The 8872-nt window shown below is 43.1% G+C and overlaps 2 non-coding genes across 2 annotated transcripts; one reads left to right on the top strand and one right to left on the bottom strand.

The window, feature by feature from the left end:
• Positions 1 to 6921: 6921 nt before the first annotated feature.
• On the top strand, positions 6922 to 6995 carry TRNAI-AAU. Its single transcript has one exon. It is a non-coding gene; the product is annotated as a tRNA-Ile (tRNA).
• Positions 6996 to 7057: 62 nt separating this feature from the next.
• TRNAV-AAC lies at positions 7058 to 7131 on the bottom strand. The gene has a single exon. It is a non-coding gene; the product is annotated as a tRNA-Val (tRNA).
• Positions 7132 to 8872: the final 1741 nt, after the last annotated feature.

Here is an 8872-nt window from a genome sequence, read left to right as displayed (position 1 = left end):
CGATAACTTCAACACATGGGGGGGGGGCGATATACCCCCTCCCCGATAATATTATTTTCCCATGTACGTATGTCATCGTTGTCGATATAAACCCCTCCCGATAACTTCAACACGTGGGGGGGGGTCGATATACGCCCTCCCTGATAACATTATTTTCCCGTGTATGTATCTCGTCGTTGTCGATATTGCCCCCTCCTTGAAGCGTTCTCGAGGCCACCCCAAACCCTAGCTAGAGAAGCAGCGTCGCGGCCACTAATTAATATAATTCCTTACTATGATTAGCTAGCTAGTTCTACGTTTTCCACTAGCTAATATATCCATCTATCATGTTTGAATAATAATTGCGATGTTGTAAATATTTGTAGAAACTATGGACACCCCCCGATACGAAGCACAAGAAGCGTTGTTGGGGGACATAATCGCACAAGGAAGTGATGTCGTCTTCTCGTTTCTGAACAACACCGATGGTCTGGAAGAACAGGCTGAAGAAGCAGGCTATGATTATGATGGCTCCGGTGACCCAATGACGGTGCAAGAAGGAGACCGTGAGGACGGCTCCGGTGACCCAATGACGGTGCAAGAAGGAGACTGTGATGATGGCTCCGGTGACCGAACCGAGTCTGGCCAGGTATATATATTAGTTAAGCCTGTGCTGTCTAGCTAATTGATGCATTCATTGTTTTGGTATATCTACACATATTAATTAACTCTCGTCTTTGTTCTTTTTTCTAGCACTCCGGATCGAGCACAACTTCGGTAAAGAGACGAGGCCCGAAGAAAAAGTTGAGCTCGGATGAAAAGTTTCAGATCATAGAAATCGCGCGCGACGGCCAACCGATTGAACCCATCCGGAGAAAGAAGGCATTTGTTGCTCAGTGCGGGATTCTGGTTAGGGACAAGATACCGATCAACATCCACCAATGGTATAAGCCTAAGAACAAAGACCCTGAGGTGTCTTATGTCAATGATATGCGGAAAAATGATCTTTGGACTGAACTGAAGTCAAATTTCACCCTACTACCAGAGGATGATCCGGAGAAGCCAGTTATAAAGCCATTAATCAAGTCTTTTGCTCTTAATAAGATGGCAGACCTATTCAGGAATTGGAAGAAAGACCCGAATAGGTTTGTCAATAAAAATGAGACACCAGAATTCAAGGGCAAATATGAGAAGATCAGAGATGACTGGCCCGCATTTGTGGCCCACAAGACATCGGAAAAGAGTAAAAAGATGTCGGCGACAAACAAGCAAAATACTGCGAAGAAGAAGCTTCACCATCGCACGGGGTCAGGTGGCTACCTCATAGCCCGGCCTAAGTGGGTCAAGGCTGAGAATGATTTGCTTGATGAAGGGATCGAACCAGAGACAATGAATTGGCCAGGCCGTTGCCGGACTTAGTTCTTTGAGGCTGGCGAAACCTTGGACCCTGTATCAGGGAAGTGCATTTGGACGGACGATTAATTGGACATACCAGTCAAGAGGCTTCAGCAATATATCGAAGCAGCGCAGCAAGGGATGAAAGGTTTGAGATCACAGCAATCGCGCGCGGTGGCGAACCGATTGAACCCAGCCGGACAAAGAACACATTTTCTGCTCAGCGTGGGGTTCTTGTTAGGGACAAGATCGCGATCAGCATCCACCAATGGTATAAGCCTAAGGAGGAAGACCCTGAGGTGTCTTATGTCAATGATATGCAGAAAGATGATCTTTGGACTGAGCCGAAGGCAAATTTCACCCTACCGCCAGAGGAGGATCCGGAGAAGCCAGTTAAAGAGCAATTAATCAAGTCTTGTGCTCTTAAGAAGATGGCAAGCCTATTCAGGAGGTGGAGGAAAGAGCTGAACAAGTTTGTCGACAAAGAAGAGACACCAAAATTCATCGGCAAATATGAGAAGATCAGAGATCACTGGCCCACATTTGTGGCCCACAAGACATCAGAAAAGAGTAAGAAGATGTTGGAGACAAACAAGCAAAATGCTGCGAAGAAGAAGTCTCACCATCGCACGGGGTCAGGTGGCTACCTCAAAGCCCGGCCTAAGTGGTCCAAGGCTGAGAATGATCTGCTTGATAAAGGGATCGAAGCAGAGACAATGAACTGGCCAGACCATTGCCGGACTTGGTTCTTCGGGGATGGCGCAACCTTGGACCCTGTATCAAGGAAGTTCCGTTGGACGGACGAGCAACTGAAAATACCAGTCACCAAGCTTCGGCACTATATCGATGCAGCGCAGCAAGGGACGTTCGTTCCAGACAGGGAGAAGGACGAGCTCACAATGACCCTCGGGAATCCTGAGCACCCTGGACGGACACGAGGCACGCCAGGCTCTATTCCGTGGAAGGTTGGTTTTCCGGACGCATGGGGTTACAAAACCCAGGAGAGGAGGAAGAAACTGGAGCAGAGCCAACTGCAGGCGCTGCACGAAAGGGTAATGGGGCTAGAGGAACGAGAAGCAGATCGTAGCAAACGACCTGCCGAAGGTTCCCCTGAAGCTACCCCGCCATCCCAGCGGAGAAGCAGTGTGGCTTCCACCGAGCTGCTTCAGCCGGAGCATGTCTTGACGGCTCCTGCCAGCTATCCTGTGGATTTTATCACGGAGTCTCAAAATTGCCACCTTATGGCGCAATGGCAGAACTTAAAAGTCAAGGCGGTTGTCGGCCAAGTTCGACCTTCTGAACCCGGCGCAACTTTTCACTGTCGGCGGATTCCAGAAGGATATGCTAGGGTGACGGTGGACGAAATAACGGAGGGATTTGAGGACCTCCAGCTTGACCACCCTACCGGTGAAGGGGAGACTAGGCTGGGTTCTGCTCTGAAGACTCCATGCCTATGGCGGAAGGAGCTCATCAACCTTCCGAACCGGACGCCTCCTCCTCCTCCGGCGAGTCAGGGCACTCCACCTCCTCCACCGCCTCCTCCTCCGGCAAGTGACGATCAGGGCAGTCGGCCTCCTTCTCCGGCGCGTGGCGGCACTCCGCCTCCTTCTCCGCCTGCGCCGGCGCACCCGAGCAGCCAGCAGCCTCCTTCTTCTCCTCCTCCTTCTCCGCCTCGCCAGCAAGGGCGGAAGAGACCCGCCGCCGCCCCGGCTTGTCCGGCGCGTCGTAGTCCTTCTCCTCCGCCTCGTAAGCAAGCACGAAAGAAGACAGCCGCAGCCGCTCCGTCTGCTCCGGCGTCTAGCAGTACAGCCAGAGGCGGGAGGCAATACAGATACAGTCCACCTCTCAAGCCTCTAGAGAAGTTACCGTACGAGATGACCGTGGAGGAAAACAAGAAGATCATGTAGACCGAAGTGAAGGACTTCTTTGAAGGGTTGAAAGCGCAGATACATCCACCTCCGAAGGAGAAGATAGATCCGGTGAAAGTGAAGCGTACTCTGGCTGCCCTGAGGAAACCACCAAAGTCTCCGCTGAAAGGCAACTATGAGCGCATCCTTGAAAAGTCATTTGTCCAAGCGAAGCGGTCTGGAAGTACTGTCACTGATCAAAGGTTAGCAGCACGACGAGCTGGGAAAAAAATTGCCCAGCTCGGCGAACAAGCGAACCAATCGCTCCCTCCGCTCCAGGTGTCCGAAGATAGCGTCGCTAATGATCCGGGCGGGATGGTGCCGGGTTATAACAATCCTGCAGATTACCTGCCCGACGATGTACATTATGATTTCTTGGAGGCGGACGAACACAGATACGTGTACGGGAAGCCTCTCGTCAAAGATGAAAGATCTCTAACAACGATGATGTTCAGATTCCATAATTGGTACATGAAAACCTGCAGAGAGTCTGAGGGGAGGAATATTTTGATGCTGAGAGTTAGAGAGGAGTATGACCTCGTTGGAATTGAACAGTTGAATGTTCCATTTGAGGAGTTCTTCGCTTTTTTCAATCTAAAGGCCCTCGATAAATTAATGGTCACTTGCTACTGCCTATAAGTAGTACTACTTCTGTCATTAATTAAGTCTCTATATATAGGTCGGCTCTTCAATTGCATGTATTTTTAATTATCCTCACTATATTAATTATGCAGATTGAAGATCGCCGAATTGAAGAAAAGACAAGTCGGTGATATTGGGTTCATTAACACAAATCTCATAGATGTATATATGGTTATATCTCATGCCAAAGATACCGAGGCCAAGCTGCTACAATCGTTTCTATTAAATCAAAACAAAGCTATAATACTCTTCCCTTACGAAGTCAAGTGAGTGTTACTGTCTTGTGCAACCCTTATTAGTCGAGGTTGTAGTAATGTAATTGATGAGTTATGCATGCTTGCGCATGTTCCACTATATTCTGCTAGAGATTAAGCTTGAGTAGGGACAAGTAACCGTCTTAGACTCGAGACGAAAAGATCCCACGGAGTATGCGGACTTGACTGAAATTCTAGAGAAGTAAGTTAAACCGATCATTATCGCACCATATCGGCAACTTTATCCATTTCGTGATATCAAGTAATTGTTTTCTTTGTCTGGCAGGGTTTGGGAAAAATTCACCTCAAAAACTCCGGGACTGCCGAAGAAGCTGCAATTTAGACACCCGAAAGTAAGTAATATAGTAGCATGTTCCACACATCTCCTAGTGATTCAAGCGCTAGTTTCATCAATACCGTTTAGCATGCTTGCTAATTATCAGTTTGATTGACCTCTATTCCTTGTAAAGTGGTTGTGGCAGGAACAAGGGAATGATTACTGTGGATACTACATTTGTGAGTCCATCCGCCACACGACCTATGAGCGGGGCTACTCTGACAAACAATATGAAGTGCCTAAATAATAATATTCACTATTTTATTTTATTATCATCATTTGTGTTCAATTTCATTTATTCATATATATATATATTGACCCCCTTCTTCAAATTAGATGTTTCGGATGCGGAATGAACTACTACCACCAGATCGTATGCGAGCAATTAAGAGGAATTGGCGGCATTCTTTCTTGACCACGTGATCGCTAAAGACGGAGAATACCATGTGGACCCTTAGTTTGTTTGGAATTAGGAGATTATATTGTAAGACATAATTATATTGTATATATGTAGCCACTAGCGTCAGATAGATATACGAGAACTTGTTGGTCGACTAATCTCTTAGAGAATGAGAGGTGGTCGATATCACTTCTCTCTGTATGCATATGTTCATGACGATCTTCTGTTTTCTTCATTTGCTTACTAGCTAGCTAGAGTGTCTAGTCCTCTGTATACGTATATATATAGTACGTAGCGTCGACCAAGCACGGAGATAAGAGAGGACAATTCTCTCTATTAATTAGCTAGCTAACACAAACACCTAAATTAACCCCCCAAAACCCCCAAACCCCCCCTTTCAAAACAAAAAACAAAAACACCAGCCACTGAAATGCTGACGCGTGGAAGCCTTTTGGTCCCGGTTTATGTAACGAACCGGGACCAAAGGCCCCCCTGCCTGGGCTGCCCACAGCGGCCACGTGAATGCCCATCTGTCCCGGTTCGTGTAAGAACCAGGACTAAAGGTTGAAGGCATTAGTAACGACCTTTTAATGCCCTGTTTTCTACTAGTGTATACTTGTTCTTACTCGCCCGCTTGTATTGTATGGCTTTATCACTAATTTTTTTGCGGGGTATTGCTTTATCACTATGAAGCTGTTGCAAGAAACAATGACAAAATGGCCCCAGCAGCCACGAATACATACAAACGTGGATAGTGACATGGCAATCTAGATAGCCACGAACCAAGATTGTTGCTGCATTTTGCAGATCGCTCTAACGAGCAAATATGTTTTTTTCTTGTGATTATAATATCAGCTTATAATGGTCAAAAAAGGGCTCAAGTGATCTTCTTACTCTTTTCCTCTCACCAAAAGTCTTATTCTGCTTTTCCAAGTATAGGAGAGAACTTTCCACAAACAACCAACAGGCCACAATAGGCCTATTAGCTAAGCTGGTTAGAGCGTCATGCTAATAACGCGAAGGTCACAGGTTCGAGACCTGTATGGACTAGTTTTTCATTCTGTTTTTAATTTTTACACAATAGAAAATATGAAACCTTCAAAAAAATAAACACAATAGAAAATGCGAAAACCCTTGTTAACAAGGCCCAGACTGCAGGCCGAGGGGTTCGCTCGTTCTGCTCCGGTTATCCTTCTTTTCTTTTCTTTTACCATTTTATTTTGTTTTTCTTTCTTTTTTCACCGGTTTCTTTGATTTTTCTTTTCTCTTTCGCTATACTTTGTGTTTTCACTAGTTGTCTTTAGATTTTTCATTTTTTGTCTTACTTTGGTTTTCTTTTCTTTATTTCTTGGTTTTGTTCGTATTCTTTGGTTTTCTTTGCTTTTTATTTCTTTGTCTGTTTTAATTAGTATCTGTTTTCAACTCATGTCTACTTTTTCTCAGTACATAATGTATATTCCTAGCATACATGTGAAACATAATGTATGGACTAGTTTTTCATTCTGTTTTTAATTTTTACACAATAGAAAATATGAAACCTTCAAAAAAATAAACACAATAGAAAATGCGAAAACCCTTGTTAACAAGGCCCAGACTGCAGGCCGAGGGGTTCGCTCGTTCTGCTCCGGTTATCCTTCTTTTCTTTTCTTTTACCATTTTATTTTGTTTTTCTTTCTTTTTTCACCGGTTTCTTTGATTTTTCTTTTCTCTTTCGCTATACTTTGTGTTTTCACTAGTTGTCTTTAGATTTTTCATTTTTTGTCTTACTTTGGTTTTCTTTTCTTTATTTCTTGGTTTTGTTCGTATTCTTTGGTTTTCTTTGCTTTTTATTTCTTTGTCTGTTTTAATTAGTATCTGTTTTCAACTCATGTCTACTTTTTCTCAGTACATAATGTATATTCCTAGCATACATGTGAAACATTTTTTGATACACTTTGGAATTTTTCAGGGACGCTTTTCCTTTTATTCTGATAATATATATCGATCAAAAAAGTGAAAAACACAAGAGGCCTATTAGCTCAGCTGGTTAGAGCGTCGTGCTAATAACGCGAAGGTCACAGGTTCGAGACCTGTATGGGCCATTTATTCTTTTTTTCTTCCCTTTGTACTTTTTTGTACACAATGGAAAAAAAAACAATTTAAATGGCTTCGCCCGGGTTCGAACCGGAGACCTTCAGTGTGTTAGACTGACGTGATAACCAACTACACCACGAAACCTTTATGACAATTTTGTCCAACAATTTTCTAATAACATTAGATCCACTAATCTCGCAAAAAAAAAATCTGTAGAAGCTGGAAATTTTTACAACTTATATATGCTTAAGTCACTGATCCACAAGAAAAGAAGTCATCATGTGAACGCATGCAGAGCTTGATTGCAGGCCAACGATTATCATAATATAGTTAGCTCAACCCTAGTGTTACTGAACTGTTCTTCCAAAGAAACTCTTCCCATTTTCACATACCAACAACATATATAGTTTGTTGTGCGCCGGTACATTCAAAAGACGGTTTTACATGGACAAAAGAGCAAGCTTGAAAGCATGAACAGACGGTTTTGTCGAAAACATGAACAAAAGAGCAAGCTTGAAAATATGCTGCTGGAAATTTAATGTCACCGGTCGACAGCAGCAGCAGCAGCCGCAAAACATGAGCATGCTACTTGGGCTCATGGAAATGCACCATCTGTACAGCTCGGCATGTAAATAATAGGCCCAAGGCCGTTCGTGTGTGTAAAAACTAATGGGCCAAGGCAAAAAATAAAGTAAAAATGCCACTGAGCTGATTTCCATGCAACTAGAGTAGTAAATCTAAAAAAAATGCAACTAGAGTAGTATCAATCACATAGAGGAATTGTCAGTTCAGTGCAGTGGGAGTTGTTAGCTGCAGCGATACCGGAGCGTTCCTTGGTTCGTCAGTTGTGGTGTTTTCTCAAATGGTTGATCTGGCAATTATGGAAACTCTGACATGCAAGAAAGCACATGCATTGGCCGCTGATCTTCTTGTTTGAAGGTTATTTGTTGCTGATTGTTTGCCAATTGTGAAAGATATTGAAGAAGGTTCAGGGGGGGCATCATTCGTGGTATGAGTGTCTCATAAGCTTAGTGGATTATATTTGTCTGTATTCTAACAAATGTTGAGTTTTACAACATTGATTTGGTTTTGTGGTGTAGTTTGGTTATTACGTTAGTCTAACACACTGAAGGTCCCCGGGGTGAAGTCATCAATTTTTTTCATATTTATTTCCCATCATTTAAACCGAATAAAAAAGAAAAGAAAAGAGTCCATACAGGTCTCGAGCCTATGACCTTCACGCTATTAGCAAGACGCTCCAACATGCTGAGCTAATAGGCCTCATATTAATTTTATTGTTATCCAGGATATATATTATGCAATATCACCTCAAGGGAAAGTATTACAACATCGTGCTAATATGCGTGGCATTACTATTACTATTAGGACACTCCCAATGCATTGTCTCTTTGTTTCATACTACTTAAGTTATATTGCTTAGCTTTTCACTTTATGATGTTGTATATTTTTATGATTTATTTCAATTTTCTCATGAATTTTTTATGTTCATGCGTATATTTATATGATTTATTATATTTCTCATATTTATATTTCAAACCTGTAACCTTCGCATTATTAGCACGACGCTCTAATCAGCTAGGCTAATATGTCTCTTGTTTGCTTGTAATATTTGTCGTGTGATATGCTATCGATTGAGTTTGATAGAGAGTAGATTTATGTTAAAATTGCACATAATATAACAAGAATTCTCTATATACCCTTGATCTTTCTTAAGAAGCAGCACTGGATCATTATAGCAACTTGTGAAACATGATCGATCACTGCATGTGCACTAGGGGCCCTTGAAGAAGATGTCAAGATTTGAGTGGGTGATAGATGAGCCTTGGCCAGACTTGAAGAAGGTGTAATCTAGTGCATTATGTCA

This window comes from Triticum dicoccoides, chromosome 3B, assembly GCF_002162155.2.
Source record: "Triticum dicoccoides isolate Atlit2015 ecotype Zavitan chromosome 3B, WEW_v2.0, whole genome shotgun sequence".
NCBI lineage: Eukaryota > Viridiplantae > Streptophyta > Magnoliopsida > Poales > Poaceae > Triticum > Triticum dicoccoides.
This window is presented reverse-complemented; position numbering and strand designations above follow the sequence as displayed.